At 37.5% G+C, this 18,769-nt stretch overlaps 1 protein-coding gene across 4 annotated transcripts in view; it reads right to left on the bottom strand.

The window, feature by feature from the left end:
* sipa1l1 (signal-induced proliferation-associated 1 like 1) overlaps nucleotides 1–7,453 on the bottom strand; it is a 209,495-nt gene extending 202,042 nt beyond the window's left edge. For all 4 annotated transcript variants that reach the window (XM_072916279.1, XM_061987120.2, XM_072916278.1 and 1 more), the window contains exon 1: nucleotides 7,181–7,453. The gene's annotated coding sequence lies outside the window, so the exon portion shown is untranslated. The remainder of the gene's footprint in view (nucleotides 1–7,180) is intronic.
* Between the last annotated feature and the right edge of the window lie 11,316 nt (nucleotides 7,454–18,769).

The following is an 18,769-nucleotide window of genomic DNA, read 5'->3' as shown; positions in this document are numbered from 1 at the left end:
GTGTGTAATAAATAATAATTGTTTTTGATAATAAAATCAAATTTTTATTGCAACATTTAAAAAGGAGCAGGTTTTGGTAAATGCTGTCCAGTTGTTATACCTTGTTTTATTATCAAATTATTAAGTTGTAATTACAGTTGCAAGTCCAATGTATAGTTCATGGTGTGTTGGTCAATGCAGTCTTTGCTGTCTGTTGTGCCCTAAAAAGTGTTGTACTGCAAGTATTGCACTTGTTATGCACCAGCTGATTGTAACGTGCATTTTAGTTGTAGTTTTCATTAACAAATTTGGAGGTGTTGAACTATCATGTATATGGCTAATGCTAATCAGTAGCATGCTAAAAGAAAAAGCCAATATGAATGAGCATCAAGCGAACGTATTTTTGGAAAAGTGGAGCCTTACTTAATTGGAGCGAGATAATTCCTTTGTTGCCATTGAAAATTGCAATATAGCCTAAAGATATGGCTAGGTCTGCTCTCAGTGCTGCTAGAGTGATCTCTTAGTGTGACATACCGCACAACCCAGGTACCAAAACATGACCAATCTAAGTCCATGAGCATGAACAAATAAGGCCTACTTGGATGAGAGGCGAAACATCTTCTCAGACAAACCAAACAGTTCAGTTACGATCGATTGAATGCCCCGAGAAATAAAACCATGGCACCTTTGGATTATACGTGAATCGTTGCCAGATAGGACCGGCGGGATTCGGTCGATGCCAAAAAAGTACTGCATTCGGTACTTATCCCTACTAGTTCCTAATGAAATGACTTTCTTCCTGCAAGTCGGGTCGCTTGCCTTCTCTGCAACCTGGGATCACGCCAGCAACCGCTATGTGCCATTATTAAAAAAAAATTAATTAAAATTAATTTTTCCACACTGTTACATACACATAAAGAACAGATACATGAAGACAGAAGACGGCTTTTAGTCAATGCACACATTTAGCCACACACACGAGGAGCCTGTCCCTCCAACACACATCACAAGGCTCGGGGGCCAGGTCCCCCGTGATTGGCCGAGAGCCCATTCTCAGCTTGCAGTGGAAGTGTTTGTATCGAAAAAAAAAAGTATTTTGTAACGTGACAAAAAAAACACAAGCAGAATAGGATCTATAGGGCCGGTTTCATTCAAAACATATTTTATACATGCTTTTAACTTGACATGACTTTTTACCATGAATTGATTAACGTGGACCCCGACTTAAACAAGTTGAAAAACTTATTCGGTTACCATTTAGTGGTCAATTGTACGGAATATGTACTGTATTGTGCAATCTACTAATAAACGTTTCAATCAATCAATCAAAACATTTTTCCAGTTTTGCAAGTATTCCGTCGCACACTCGAGCAGCAGTCTTCCTTTTTCTTACGCTCGTCGAATATGCCTCCGAAGGGGGCCACAATTTTCCATTGAAAATGAATAGGCAATATTTCAACTTTTCTAACACAACTTATTCAAACCATTCCAAAGTCAAAATGCTTCTTGCTGATGTTAGTCAATGGCGCAGCACGCAAACATATTTTGGTACTTGACACATGCTAACTGTTAGCAGTGCAAGCTTTTTTAGCAACTTTTGCAGGTGTCATATTTTGGTACTTGGCCCATGCTAACTGTTAGCAAGTAAGTGTACTAAAATTAGCAAACAGGCTTTTTTGGCAACTTTTTTTCAGATATACACTACACTAGGGCTGGGCGATATATCGATATACTCGATATATCGCGGGTTTGTCTCTGTGCGATATAGAAAATGACTATATCGTGATATTCGAGTATACGTTCTCACGCAGTTGCTTTTAGCTGCGGGCATTACACTACATGCTCTTCTCACTCTTTCTTGTCTCTCCTTTTCACAGAGACATAAAACAAGCGCACCTTCTTACACACGTCACATACGTACACGCCCTCGCAGAGCAGAGAGGTAGCGGCATGGGTAACGTTAGCTGTGATGCTAGAGGTGCGGTGCGAGTGGTGATACGAGAGAAAGAAGGTGCGAATCTGGTAACAAATGAAGGAAGAATTAATTCCCAAGAAAAACAGCAGGGGGTCCATCGTCTGGCAGTGGTTTGGCTTCAAGCGGGAAGATGTTGAACAGACAACCGTAATTTGTCAAGTGTGGGGCAAAAGCGTTGCTACAAAAAGTAGCATTACTGCTAATATGTAGCATCATTTGAAATGTCACCCGCTAGAGAATGAAGAGTGTGCCACACCAACAAAATGCTGAGGCAACCATTTCCACATCAACACTGTATAAAAAAATAATCAACAACAGAAGGAGATAACGTCCGCAGGAACCTACCACATAGCGAAGGACATACACTATTTGATTTCCTATTATGCAGCTCATTTTTATTTGACAGTTATTGAAATATCTTGTGTGACATCATGCACAAAAGTGCACTTTATTTGTTTTAAACTATTGTAGTGGTGTTCTGTACAAAAAGTGCACTTTAATTTAGTGTTGTTTTGATATGTCATCTTAGTGACATCATGCACAAAAGTGCACTAATAGCTTGTTTTAAAATGTCTCTGACAATCTTGTACTTTCTGTTTTGAAATGGCATGAATGTTTGTGCCACTGCTTAATAACGTTGGTACTTGACAGATTCTGTTAGCGTGTAAGCATGCTAAAATTGGCATGCTAGCTTTTTCGGCATTTTTTTCCCAGATATACACCATATATCGTATCATATATAGTAGTGGGCCTCATCCGTGACAACAACGACATGTACTCGACAGATGCTAACTGTTAGCATGCAAGCTATTTTAGCAGGGGTCATATCACTTAGTACTTGGCTAACGCTAACATGATGTTTGCATGCAAACATTTTAGCTCATTTTACAGACATACACCTTAGAGTCTGATATTTTGCTACTTGACCTGTTAGCATGTAAACTTTAGCATGCTAGCTTTTTGGGCATTTTTTTCAGACATACACTTCAGAGTGATATTTTGGTACTTGACACATGCTTACTGTGCATGCTTTTTAGCTATTTTTGCGAGTGTCATATTTTAGTACTTGGCTAACACTAACTGCTCGCATGTTGACGTTGAAATGGTAACTTTTTAGCTCATTTCACAGGCATAGACCTCTGAGTCTGATATTTGAGTACTTGACACATGCCTACTGTTAGCATGCATGTTTTTGTTAGCTATGTTTGCAAGTGTCATGTATTTGGCACATGGCTAACGCTATCTGTTATCATGTTGACATTGACATAGTAGCTTGTTACCTAATTTCACAGACATACACCTCCGAGTTGGATATTTTGGTACTTGACAGATGCTACCTGTTAGCTGAAATCATGCTAAAATAGGCATGCTAGCTTTTTTGACGATTTATTCAGACATACACTTTCGAGTTGGATATTTTGGTACTTGACAGATGCTACCTGTTAGCTGTAAGCATGCTAAAATAGGCATGCTAGCTTTGACGATTTATTCAGACATTCACATTCGAGTTTGATATTTTGGTATTTGACAGATGCTACCTGTTAGCTGTAAGCAGGCTAGCTTTTTTGACAATTTATTCAGACATACACCTTCGAGTTTGATATTTTGGTACTTTTTGACAGATGCTACCTGTTAGCTGAAATCATGCTAAAATAGGCATGCTAGCTTTTTTTGAAGATTTATTCAGACATACACCTTCGAGTTTGATATTTTGGTACTTGACAGATGCTACCGGTTAGCTGTAAGCATGCTAAAATAGGCATGCTAGCTTTTTTGACGATTTATTCAGACATACACCTTCGAGTTTGATATTTTGGTACTTGACAGATGCTACCTGTTAGCTGAAATTAGGGTTGCAACAACTAATCGATTAAATACATTAAAATCGATTATAAAAATAGTTGGTGATTAATTTAGTCATCGATTCGTTGGATCTATGCTGTGCGCATGTGCAGATGCTCCTTATATATATATATATATATATATATATATATATATATATATATATATATATATATATATATATATAAACCTTTATTTATAAACTGCAACATTTACAAACAGCTGAGAAACAATAATCAAAATAAGTATGGTGCCAGTATGGTGCCAGCATGCTGTTTTTTTTCAATAAAATACTGGAAAGGATATAAATGTAGTTTGTCTATTTTATCCGTTTATTAATCGAAGTAATAACCGACAGATTAATCGATTATCAAATTAGTTGTTAGTTGCAGCCCTAGCTGAAATCATGCTAAAATAAGCATGCAGGCTTTTTTGACGATTTATTCAGACATACACCTTCAAGTTTGATATTTTGGTACTTGACAAGATGCTACCTGTTAGCTGTAAGCATGCTAAAATAGGCATGCAGGCTTTTTTGACGATTTATTCAGACATACACCTCTGAGTGTGATATTTTGGTACTTGACAGAGTTAGCTGTAAGCATGCTAAAATAGGCATGCTAGCTTTTTTGACGATTTATTCAGACATACACCTTCGAGTTTGATATTTTGGTACTTGACAGATGCTACCTGTTAGCTGTAACCATGCTAAAATAGGCATGCAGGCTTTTTTGACGATTTATTCAGACATACACCTTCGAGTTTGATATTTTGGTACTTGACAGATGCTATCTGTTAGTTGAAATCATGCTAAAATAGGCATGCTAGCTTTTTTGACAATTTATTCAGACATACACCTTAGAGTTTGATATTTTGGTATTTGACAGATGCTACCTGTTAGCTGAAATCATGCTAAAATAAGCATGCAGGCTTTTTTGACGATTTATTCAGACATACACCTTCGACTTTGATATTTTGGTACTTGACAGATGCTACCTGTTAGCTGAAATCATGCTAAAATGGGCATGCTAGCTTTTTTGACAATTTATTCAGACACACACCTTCAAGTTTGATATTTTGGTACTTGACAGATGCTACCTGTTAGCTGAAATCATGCTAAAATAGGCATGCAGGCTTTTTGGACGATTTATTCAGACATACACCTTCGAGTTTGATATTTTAGTACTTGACAGATGCTACCTGTTAGCTGTAAACATGCTAAAATAGGCATGCAGGCTTTTTTGACGATTTATTCAGACATACACCTTCAAGTTTGATATTTCTGTACTTGACAGATGCTACCTGTTAGCTGAAATAATGCTAAAATAGGCATGTTAGCTTTTTTTGAAGATTTATTCAGACATACACTTTCGAGTTGGATATGTTGGTACTTGACAGATGCTACCTGTTAGCTGAAATCATGCTAAAAAATAGGCATGCAGGCTTTTTTGACGATTTATTCAGACATACACCTTAGAGTTTAATATTTTGGTACTTGACAGATGCTACCTGTTAGCTGAAATCATGCTAAAATAGGCATGCAGGCTTTTTGGACGATTTATTCAGACGTACACCTTCGAGTTTGATATTTTGGTACTTGACAGATGCTACCTGTTAGCTGAAATCATGCTAAAAAAATAGGCATGCAGGCTTTTTTGACGATTTATTCAGACATACTGATATTTTGGTACTTGACAGATGCTACCTGTTAGCTGAAATCATGCTAAAATAGGCATGCTGGATTTTTTTTAAGATTTATTCAGACATACACCTTCGAGTTTGATATTTTGGTACTTGACAGATGCTACCTGTTAGCTGAACTCATGCTAAAATAGGCATGCTAGCTTTTTTGACGATTTATTCAGACATACACCTTCGAGTTGGATATGTTGGTACTTGACAGATGCTACCTGTTAGCTGAAATCATGCTAAAAAATAGGCATGCAGGCTTTTTTGACGATTTATTCAGACATACACCTTAGAGTTTAATATTTTGGTATTTGACAGATGCTACCTGTTAGCTGAAATCATGCTAAAATAGGCATGCAGGCTTTTTGGACGATTTATTCAGACATACTGATATTTTGGTACTTGACAGATGCTACCTGTTAGCTGAACTCATGCTAAAATAGGCATGCTAGCTTTTTTGACGATTTATTCAGACATACACCTTCGAGTTTGATATTTTGGTACTTGACAGATGCTACCTGTTAGCTATATGCATGCTAAAATAGGCATGCAGGCGTTTTTGACGATTTATTCAGACATACACCTTCGAGTTTGATATTTTGGTACTTGACAGATGCTTCCTGTTAGCTATATGCATGCTAAAATAGGCATGCAGGCGTTTTTGACGATTTATTCAGACATACACCTTCGAGTTTGATATTTTGGTACTTGACAGATGCTACCTGTTAGCTGAAATCATGCTAAAATAGGCATGCAGGCTTTTTGGACGATTTATTCAGATATACACCTTCAAGTTTGATATTTTGGTACTTGACAGATGCTACCTGTTAGCTGAAATCATGCTAAAATAGGCATGTTAGCTTTTTTTGAAGATTTATTCAGACATACACCTTCGAGTTGGATATTTTGGTACTTGACAGATGCTACCTGTTAGCTGAAATCATGCTAAAATAGGCATGCAGGCTTTTTGGACGATTTATTCAGACGTACACCTTCGAGTTTGATATTTTGGTACTTGACAGACATATTAGCATGCTAGCTTCTTCTTTTTTTTTGACACATTTTTCCAGATAAACACTTCACAGTCCTATATTTTGGTACTTGACACATGCTTACTGTTAGCTTTCTCAAACATTTCAGAAGTTACACAACCTAGAGTTGTTATATTCTCTGTTAACGGACTTTCTAGTCGGAACGTGCTCGAATATCACCTGCATCACTTGGATGCACAGCTGTTACATCACCAAGGCTGAAGTAGCCTCCACACACACAAGACGACCATTTTGATTGATTGGGCACATTGCAGACATCATAGAGTCAGCTGGCAAACAAATCAAGTCACCGATGCACCTCAAAGGAGAGGACGGACACACTTGTGAGTTTCCTGTGTGATTCGCATGGGCGGCTGCAGCGAGACATCTCATCTGATACGCAAGGTTTCCTGTTTCTCCAATGAGACACCATTTAACGTTTTGGTTCCGTCTTTTTTCCGCCATGGAGATACAAATGAAACAATGTAGTAGAAGCAGGTAGCGGCGGCGTTGGGAGGGTCACATTTCGAGACCGCTAGCGAAACTTTTGGGCTCGCTTTAGTCTAAAGGAAGCGTGAAGAAAGCCGAATAAAGACGACTTAATGAAGCGTCACGTTTTGACATGTTTGTGTCGGAAAGTGTGGGAAGATGGAAGTCAACTCACCTTTTTCATTCACGGAACCTTCTCATCCCTTCGCTCGTCAAGAGATGACAAAAACACACCTTCGCTTGTCAGTCACGGATGTTCATTCAAAAAAAATAAAAAAAATAAGACGTCCCGGATTTGTACACTTTGTGTCTTCTTCTGGCCGTGTAGTAGTGTGAGTGTGTGTGTGTGTTTCCTCACTGCCTGCCTGCCGTTTGTTCGACTCAGAAGTTCATCCAAAGTTGCAAAAAGGTTCGCTCCGCCCCTTCGCCGCCGATGACGCCACCGCCTCTTTGGCCGCACGTCAACTCTCGCGAGAGCAGTCGTCTTAAAGCGGAGCGCTCCGCTGAGTCTCGCGGTATCACAGCAAAAAATGGAAGAAAACCATGATTTGGAGAGAGAGAGAGAGAGGGAGAGAGAACGGCAAAACCGTTGCTATGGCAACATAATCCCATAAGCAGCTGGAGTCAATGAAAGAAGTTTAATTTACCAAATCACATTAAAATACTGAATGAATGAATTCTTTTTTTTAAGGAAAAGCAATGCATTTTGTCTCCTACAAAGAACAAGTATACACATATACTTGAATATCGCTACATCACGCATCAAGTTATTCCATGCATTGAAACATAAATACATAAATATCTGTATACACACAATGAACATTGTAAAATGAGGCAATGATTTGTTTATTTTTCATACACATTAATTCCTCTAGGGGCAGTCATAATCCTCAATAAAATACGGAGTTTGATCCAAAAACACACAAACACCATAAAACCAGCGTATGAAAAATGCTGCAACCACATGAATATGGGAAGAACAAAAAAAACAAAAAAACAGAAAAATGCTGAAAATTGAAAAATGCTGTGAGAACAAAAACAATTCAAAAGAAACATGCTGCAAATAAAAAAAGTTGTAAAAACAAAACACAATGCAAAAGTTATTTAAAATACTGCAACCCCATAAACGCGACAGGATCGAAAAACAAAACAAAAGAAAAATGCTTAAAATTGAAAAATGCACTAAGAAGAAAAACAAATCCAAAATAAATTGTTGCAAATTAAAAATGTTGCAAACCACATAACCAGGGTGTACCCCACCTACCGCCCGAATGCAGCTGAGATAGGCTCCAGGACCCCCCCCCCCCCCCTTCCCCCGCGACTCTGAAAGGGACAAGCGGTAGAAAATGGATGGATGGATGGACAGCAAGAACAAAAAAACTAATGCAAGGGGAAAATGCTGTAGATTAAAAAATGCCGCAACTAAATAAACGCTGCAAGATAAAAAAAAATAAAAAAAATGCATATAAATGATAGAAATCGAAAATACTGTAAAAAAATTAAAAAAAATAAACAATTCAAAAGAAAAATACTGCAAAAAAAACTGTAAGAACAAATAGAAATGCAAAAACAAATGCTGCAAAATAAAAATACTGCAGCCACATAAACTCTCCACGATATAGAACAAATACAAACTAAAAATGCCGCCAATTAAAAATGCTACAACCACGTAAATGCAGCAGGAACAAAAACAAATGCAAGAGCAAAATGCTGCAAATCAAAAATCCTGCAACCACAGACAGATGTCAAGATAAAAAAACAAATGCAAAGGAAAATGCTGTAAGTTAAATTTAAAAACATGCCGCAACCACATAAACGCTGCAAGATCAAAACTAACACGTAAAAAATGATGTGAATTAAAAATGCTGTAAGAACAAAGACAAATGCAAAAGAAAAATGCTGCAAATAAAAATGCTGCAACCACATAAACGCTGCAAGATCAAAAACCAAGGCATAAAAAATTATGTGAATTAAAAATGCTGTAAGAACAAAGACAAATGCAAAAGAAAAATGCTGCAAACAAAAATGCTGCAACTACCTAAGTGCAGCAAGATCAAAACAAGTGCAAAAGAAGAATGCTGCAAATAAAAATACTGCAACTACCTAAATGCAGCAAGATCAAAAACAAATGCAATAGAAAAATGCTGCAACTACCTAAATGCAGCAAGATCAAAAACAAATGCAAAATAAAAAAGCTGCAGATCAAAAATGCTACAACCACATAAACGCGGCAAGAACCAAAACAAATGCAAAAACAAAATGCTGTCAATTAAAAAACGATGCAAGATCAACAACAAATGCACAAAAATATGCAGATTAAAAATGATTTAAAAGCAAAGACAAATGCAAAAAAAATGCTGCAAATAAAAATGCCATCCATCCATCCATCCATCTTCTTCCGCTTATCTGAGGTCGGGTCGCGGGGGCAGCAGCCTAAGCAGGGAAGCCCAGACTTCCCTCTCCCCAGCCACTTCGTCCAGCTCTTCCTGTGGGACCCTGAGGCGTTCCCAGGCCAGCCGGGAGACATAGTCTTCCCAACGTGTCCTGGGTCTTCCCCGCGGCCTCCTACCGATCGGACGTGCCCTAAACACCTCCCTAGGGAGGCGTTCGGGTGGCATCCTGACCAGATGCCCGAACCACCTCATCTGGCTGACAAATGCTGCAACTGTCAAAAGCGCACAAGTTTGCTGGGCTAACTTTAGCCACGTAAATCGGTTGCTCTATCATAGTGCAAAATCTCACTGCCTCGTATTAAACAAACACACAAAGATAAATGTACCCTGTCAATTTTTCTCAGCATCCCAATAATGTCCGCTGGTAGCATGGCAAGCTTCTCTTTTGTTTCCTCAACTTGTAGCATTTCTCTCATGCAGTTGTTTTTTAGCTTTGTGTGTCTTTCTGATCCTACAATTTTTGGCGAAATTAGCCAAAACACACGTGCATGTAATTGTAATGAATGCTCAGAATATAATTGAGGGACTGACAAAATATACAGTATATATATATATATATATATATATATATATATATATATATATATATATATATATATATATATATATATATATATATATATATATATATATATACGGTATATATGTATATATATATGTATATGTATATATATATATATATATATATATATATATATATATATATATATATATATATATATATATATACACACACTACACACTATACATATATAAATATATGTATGTACATATTACATACACTATATACAGTATATATACTGTAAATACAAAAATACAAATATGTATATAAAAATACTGAAAATTATATTTATATATACTGTATATATATGTTTATATATGTATGTATATTTGCAATTATATATTTTACATGTACAGTATATACAATTATATTAAACACATATGCAATCAGAAATAATAATAATCATATATATATATATATATATATATATATATATATATATATATATATATGCAATCAAAAATAATACAAATAATTATATATCTATTATTTAGATTTTTTTTTGTTATATAAATATAATTTTTAGTAGTATTTTTACATATATATCTATATAATTAGAATGATTTTAGTTGTTAAATTTTATTTTTGGAATTACTATTATTTATTTACGTATTATTACCTATTCTTGTGTTGTGTTTAACGAAACTGAAAGTTAAACTGGCGTGTGCGCCGAGTGCTGACATATTCTTGTCCACTCTCGCTCCCCGGCACCTGGTACATCTTCCTCTGGATCCTCAGAGTGATGCAAAAAAGTGTGTGCATTTGCAAAGACAAACAACACATTCATTGTGTTCATCTTCTTGGAGCAGAACCAAGGACAAAGCTTGCGACTTCTAAGGCGTTCCAATTTGCTCAATGGAGGGAAACAACACAGTAAACATTGTTTTATTTGTTTCAGTTTGTTTTTTTTAAAGAGTATCCGAAAGGAGCAATAAAGCGACAAAGCCTGACCCCTCTTGCAACGTCTTCTTATTCTCTGGCAGACCAGGTGCGGATACTGCCACCCTCTGTATGGAGTTGTGATGACGTGTGGTATTTACTCATGCACACAAATATGTCTGAACTAGGGATGTCCGATAATGGCTTTTTGCTGATATTCCGATATTGTCCAACTCTTTAATTACCGATACCGATATCAACCGATATATACAGTCGTGGAATTAACACATTATTATGCCTAATTTGGACAACCAGGTATGGTGAAGATAAGGTACTTTTAAAAAATAATAATAAAATAAAATAATATAAATAAATTAAAAACATTTTCTTGAATAAAAAAGAAAGTAAAACAATATAAAAACAGTTACATTGAAACTAGTAATTAATGAGAATTAGTCAAATTAACTGTTAAAGGTTAGTACTATTAGTGGACCAGCAGCACGCACAATCATGTGTGCTTACGGACTGTATCCCTTGCAGACTGTATTGATATATATTGATATATAATGTAGGAATATTAATAACAGAAAGAAACAACCCTTTTGTGTGAATGAGCGTGAATGAGTGTAAATGGGGGAGGAAGGTTTTTTGGGTTGGTGCACTAATTGTAAGTGTATCTTGTGTTTTTTATGTTGATTTAATAAAAAATAAAAAATAAACCCGATACCGATAATTTCCGATATTACATTTTAACGCATTTATTGGCCGAAAATTGATATATATTGATATATAATGTAGGAACCAGAATATTAATAACAGAAAGAAACAACCCTTTTGTGTGAATGAGTGTAAATGGGGGAGGAAGGTTTTTTGGGTTGGTGCACTAATTGTAAGTGTATCTTGTGATTTTTATGTTGATTTAATAAAGAAAAAAAACTTTAAAAAAAAACCCGATACCGATAATAAAAAAAACAATAATTTCCGATATTACATTGTAACGCATTTATCAGCCGATATTATTGGACATCTCTAGTCTGAACGTTATTTTTATTACAGTTTTGCATGCAACCCCCACCCCCCCTCGGGCCCCCCACTGTGGCAATCAGGCATTTTTCTGTGGCCGTGTTCAAAATGACTAGAATGCCACATTATCATTCCTTTTTGTACAGCATGAATATTTCATCCAATAAAGGACAATGCCCTGATTAAAGGGCGCTCGATGGCCACTTAGATTTGAAATGCAGGAATTCATCTCCCCCTGAATCCCACGTGAAAAGACTGCTTTTGTGTTTGTGCCCTCTAATTGTGTTGTTATTTTATTTAACTATTTGCTGCCTGTGTACTATTTATGTGCGCCTTCCGCCCGTGCGTTCATTATTCTTATATAACGACGCCAAGGAGATTAGCATCATTAAAAAATCACATTGGATTCTGCAGCTCTGCGGGTCCTAACGCTGCCCACCCGCTCCTGTCATGGGGCGGATATCTGCGGAGGTGGCTCCAATTGTTCCCCGGGGAAAAATGGCTCCCCCTGGGACTAGCGAGACTAGCCTAATTGGGTTAGCCACAATATGAAATTCAATATGTATATGTGCAGAGGACACACCTCATCAGCAAACTATTGATTTGAACAATGTTTGTACTGGTCTGCAAGAGAATAAGAAGACTTAGCAATAGTGTTGCCAAGTTGTATGTGGCGAGTATTCAGACCTCGAAGAGATTTTTCAGCGCGCAACTATGCATTGAAAGCGTTTAGGCGTCGACTCGGTTATCAGCGGTCATGCAGGGCGCCTCCACAAGCCGTGGGAAGTGTGCATTAATGCCACCGTGAAAGGAGAGGTGTGGAAGTGTGCGGAACACCTTTGCAAGCGGGCGTGACTAGCAATAGTGCTAAGAAGACTTGGCGACACTCCCTGGCGAAATCCGTAAACCACGGGTGTCTAAAGTGCCGCCAGTGGGGCGCCGTTTGTGGGAATGAAATACAAATTTGATAAATGACATATTCGGCATGAATAATGTAGGGGTGTCCAAACTTTTTGACTTGGAGGCCGCATTGGGCTGAAAGCCGACGGCATGTAAAGTAATACAAAATAATGGAAAGTAGTACACACATATACAAACCCCGATTCCGTATGAGTTGGGAAATTGTGTTAGATGTAAATATAAACGGAATACAATGATTTGCAAATCATTTTCAACCCATATTCAGTTGAATATGCTACAAAGACAACATATTTGATGTTCAAACTGATAAACATGCAAATAGTCATTAACTTTAGAATTTGATGCCAGCAACACGTGACAAAGAAGTTGGGAAAGGTGGCAATAAATACTGATAAAGTTGGGGAATGCTCATCAAACACTTATTTGGAACATCCCACAGGTGAACAGGCAAATTGGGAACAGGTGGGTGCCATGATTGGGTATAAAAGTAGATTCCATGAAATGCTCAGTCATTCACAAACAAGGATGGGGCGAAGGTCACCACTTTGTCAACAAATGCGTGAGCAAATTGTTGAACAGTTTAAGAAAAACCTTTCTCAACCAGCTATTGCAAGGAATTTAGGGATTTCACCATCTATGTTCCGTAATATCATCAAAGGGTTCAGAGAATCTGGAGAAATCACTGCACGTAAGCAGCTAAGCCCGTGACCTTCGATCCCTCAGGGTGTACTGCATCAACAAGCGACATCAGTGTGTAAAGGATATCACCACATGGGCTCAGGAACACTTCAGAAACCCACTGTCAGTAACTACAGTTGGTCGCTACATCTGTAAGTGCAAGATAAAACTCTCCTATACAAGGCGAAAACCGTTTATCAACAACACCCAGAAACGCCGTCGGCTTCACTGGGCCTGAGCTCATCTAAGATGGACTGATACAAAGTGGAAAAGTGGTCTGACGAGTCCACATTTCAAATTGTATTTGAACACTGTGGACGTCGTGTCCTCCGGACCAAAGAGGAAAAGAACCATCCAGATTGTTATAGGCGCAAAGTTGAAAAGCCAGCATCTGTGATGGTATGGGGGTGTATTAGTGCCCAAGACATGGGTAACTTACACATCTGTGAAGGCACCATTAATGCTGAAAGGTACATACAGGTTTTGGAGCAACATATGTTCGAGCAACGTTACCATGGACGCCCCTGCTTATTTCAGCAAGACAATGCCAAGACACGTGTTACATCAACGTGGCTTCATAGTAAAAGAGTGCAGGTACTAGACTGGCCTGCCTGTAGTCCAGACCTGTCTCCCATTGAAAATGTGTGGTGCATTATGAAGCCTAAAATACCACAACGGAGACCCCCGGACTGTTGAACAACTTAAGCTGTACATCAAGCAAGAATGAGAAAGAATTCCACCTGAGAAGCTTAAAAAATGTGTCTCCTCAGTTCCCAATCGCTTATTGAGTGTTGTTAAAAGGAAAGGCCATGTAACACAGTGGTGAACATGCCCTTTCCCAACTACTTTGGCACGTGTTGCAGCCATGAAATTCTACGTTAATTATTATTTGCAAAAAAAAAAAAAAAAGTTTATGAGTTTGAACATCAAATATCTTGTCTTTGTAGTGCATTCAATTGAATATGGGTTGAAAAGGATTTGCAAATCATTGTATTCCGTTTATATTTACATGTAACACAATTTCCCAACTCATATGGAAACAGGGTTTGTATATATATATATATAAATCTACGATTTGACTCCCTCGAATGGCCTTGACGCTGTGAACAACAGGAACAGGCTGTTCTGAAAACATCCCCGAGGACACCTCAATGATGGACGCTTTTGACCTCCCTCCCTCCTCAAAGACACCTGGAGTCGAACTTTTGCTTGCATGCAGAACGGCCCCAGTCTATGAACATGACATCATCACACCCAAGACAATGGGCACATACACACACATCACCCCTCCCCCACCCCACGCCTTCACCACTGCTCGATTCCCCTCGGGGTGATGGACGGCTGGCAGCACTTCATAGCAGTCGCCCTCCAGGGTCCCAACTCCCAGCCCCTCTGTTGCGAGTTGTCGTGATTAAATGTAACGTGTTTATGTGTGCATTCCATGGAGGTTTTTCCCACTCCAGACTAGGCCCCCATAGGAGCCCAGTCTAGATTGTATTTTTTTACTCATCTTCTTCCCCAGCGTTTTACCTTTTTCTTATCTTTTACGGGGCGCCTTTGGCGACCCATCAGGGTTCCTGTTCTGCAATCCTGTACACTGTTTGTTTGTCTAATCTTGACCGGGTTTGTGCTGAAAACATAGTTTTGTTGTACTTGTGCAATGACAATAAAGTCCTATCCTATCCTATCATATATATATATATATATATATATATATATATATATATATATATATATATATGTATATATATATATATATATATATATATATATATATATATATATATATATATATATATATATATATGTATATATATACATATATATATATATATATATATATATATATATATATATATATATATATACACATACATATGTACATACCGGTACATATATACATACCTATACACACATATAAACATATACTGTATATATATATATATATATACACATACATATATACATGCATATATATACATATAGCCTATATATATATAGACACATATATACATACATATATGTAAATGTATATATACCTATATACACATATATATATATATATATAAACCTCAGGGAAGCAACCTAAATTTCGTTGGACCTGTACCTGTATATGCACAATGACAAATAAAGATCATTCATTCATTCATTCATAAATACATACATGTAAACACATATACAGTATACAGTACATATGGTAAATGGTAAATGGGTTGTGCTTGTATAGCACTTTTTTACCTTTTTTAAGGAACTCAAAGCGCTTTGACACTATTTCCACATTCACCCATTCACACACACATTCACACACTGATGGCGGGAGCTGCCATGCACGTCGCTAACCAGGCCCATCAGGAGCAAGGGTAAAGTGTCTTGCTCAAGGACACAATGGACGTGACTAGGATGGTAGAAGGTGGGGATTGAACCAGTAACCCTCAGATTGCTGGCACAGCCACTCTCCCACTCTCCCAACTTCACCACGTCGTCCATATACTCCATCCATCCATCCATCCATCCATCTTCTTCCGCTTATCCGAGGTCGGGTCGCGGGGGCAGCAGTCTAAGTAGGGAAGCCCAGACTTCCCTCTCCCGAGCCACTTCGTCCAGCTCTTCCCGGGGGATCCCGAGGCGTTCCCAGGCCAGCCGGGAGACATAGTCTTCCCAACGTGTCCTGGGTCTTCCCTGTAGCCTCATACCGGTCGGAAGTGCCCTAAACACCTCCCTAGGGAGGCGTTCGGGTGGCATCCTGACCAGATGCCCGAACCACCTCATCTGGCTCCTCTCCATGTGGAGGAGCAGCAGCTTTACTTTGAGCTCCTCCCGGATGACAGAGCTTCTCACCCTATCTCTAAGGGAGAGCCCCGCCACCCGGCGGAGGAAACTCATTTCGGCCGCTTGTACCCGTGATCTTGTCCTTTCAGTCATAACCCAAAGCTCATGACCATAGGTGAGGATGGGAACGTAGATGGACCGGTAAATTGAGAGCTTTGCCTTCCGGCTCAGCTCCTTCTTCACCACAATGGATCGATACAGCGTCCGCATTACTGAAGACATCGCACCGATCCGCCTGTCGATCTCACGATCCACTCTTCCCTCACTCGTGAACAAGACTCCTGGGTACTTGAACTCCTCCACATGGGGCAAAATCTCTTCCCCAACCCGGAGATGGCACTCCACCCTTTCCCGGACGAGAACCATGGACTCTGTGTCCATATACATATACTGTATATACACACATATACATATATACATATATATATATATATATATATATATATATATATATATACACAGTATATTAATCATACTTGGATATATTATTTATATAATCAGATATTAAGAGTATATGTGAGTTGTAAAAGTTTGACTCTTACCTTGTTTACTTCTGTGATGACCTCCCTAAAGTTTTGTAATCAATCAGGAATATCAAGCAGCTAAAACGTGCCAAACATGGATAAGTGTGGAGAGAGTGTTTTGCATTTTTCCCATCATGCATTGCAAATGATTGACATGGGTGTAGTTGTGAATGTCTTATGGTGCTTGGATGGGTTTGTTTTTTTAAATATCCAAAAAGTTCAGTGAGCAGGTTTGTGTTATGTGTGACCATGTGTGTTGACTTTTTGTGTTGGTTTAATTTTTTTTTTGCGCCATGATGAGGGAAGGTTGTTTGGATTGGGTCATATAAGTACATGCCGTGCCATAACTGCTTTAAATGATATTGTGGTCATTGACCTAAATTACTCATGTCACCCACTAGATGACAGCTAACGTACAGCAACAGGCTCGTCAGTTATTTAAAATTAGTTTGAAAACACGTTGCGTGTGAGATTTCTTATTTTACCATTTGCGTTTGGCGAGCCAAACTGAAGATGCTGGTGGGCCACACTTTGAACACCACTGGTATAATGTAATAAGAAACAAGTGGAATTGTTGATATGAATAACTCATATTTATAATACAAATAGTTTATTGGGTTGTCAGATTTTTAAGCATTAACTCCTGCGATTAATGACAAAAAATTATCGCATTAATCGTGTATGAAATCATGAAATGTATTTCATGCTTTTATACTGAAAAAAATACTTCAATCTTTTCTGGTTATTTTAACATAAAAGGAAGTAATTTACTGCGATTAATCAAAAAGCACAAATGTGATTAATCTGTTTTAAAAAAATCTAACCAAACTAATTTCTCTTCAAACAAGTGCTGTCAATCGATTAATTTTGTAAAAAGTCATATTAATCGCACTTTATCATATTGATTACTTGTAAAGTAAATTACTGCGATTAATCAAAAATCACAATCGTAATTATTCTGATTAAAAATTAATCTCAGTAAATTGACTCCAAAAAGACCTCACCACAATTCTATTGTCAAAATGTGCTGAACTAACATTTTTTCTAATGTTTTACGTGAATGCACGTCATTTATTTGTTGAAAATCTGCCTACAGTTTTATCTAAAGTCTTGTAAGCTTTTAATTTGAAGTTAAATTTGAATTTAGAATTTTGACTGCCCTGACACTGGTGTACAAAACCAACTCAAACATAGTTTCCTCCGCCAGGAGGATTGTCCACCTGCTTGTCAGTTAGTTAGTTACTTAGCAACACAACCCAAAATGTTATGATCATTTGTAGTTTAAACATGTTTGTGACAAAAAACTAAATATAGCGTCACCATTTTACTCAGGGGTAGAGAGTCCTTTAATGCGCAATTACATTCGCAAATGCAGGGGGTGCTTTAATTTTAAATACGCGCACGTCTCGCCAGAACACCTGATAATTTCTACCATGTTACCTTATGTTTACATTATGAGGCTGAACTTCTGTGTGTGTGCGTATGCTTTTGGTCTCGCCTCCCCCCACAGAGACAAAGAGAGTGAGTGACCCTCTTGCTGTAATGTAATGTAATAAACAAAACAAAACACAATAAAATAATGTACAAAAATAAACACACACAAAAAACTAAATAAAGCAAAATAAAATTAAATAAAACAAAATAAAATAAAATTAAATAAAATTAAATTAAAGCATTTATTTGCAAAATGTACAAAATTATTAACACAAACATTTTAAATAAATTACACAAAAGTAACAACACATTTCCAAAAGGTTTACCAAAAAAGTACTACAAAAATTAAAGAACTACAAAAAATTGATTTTAATTTTTTTACCCCCTGCCCCCAATTTTTTTTTTTTTTTTTTTTTAAATAATTTTAAAAATCAAAACAGGTTACATAAAATAACGGACAT

This window comes from Nerophis lumbriciformis, linkage group LG26 (genome assembly GCF_033978685.3).
Source record: "Nerophis lumbriciformis linkage group LG26, RoL_Nlum_v2.1, whole genome shotgun sequence".
Classification (NCBI taxonomy): domain Eukaryota; kingdom Metazoa; phylum Chordata; class Actinopteri; order Syngnathiformes; family Syngnathidae; genus Nerophis; species Nerophis lumbriciformis.
This window is presented reverse-complemented; position numbering and strand designations above follow the sequence as displayed.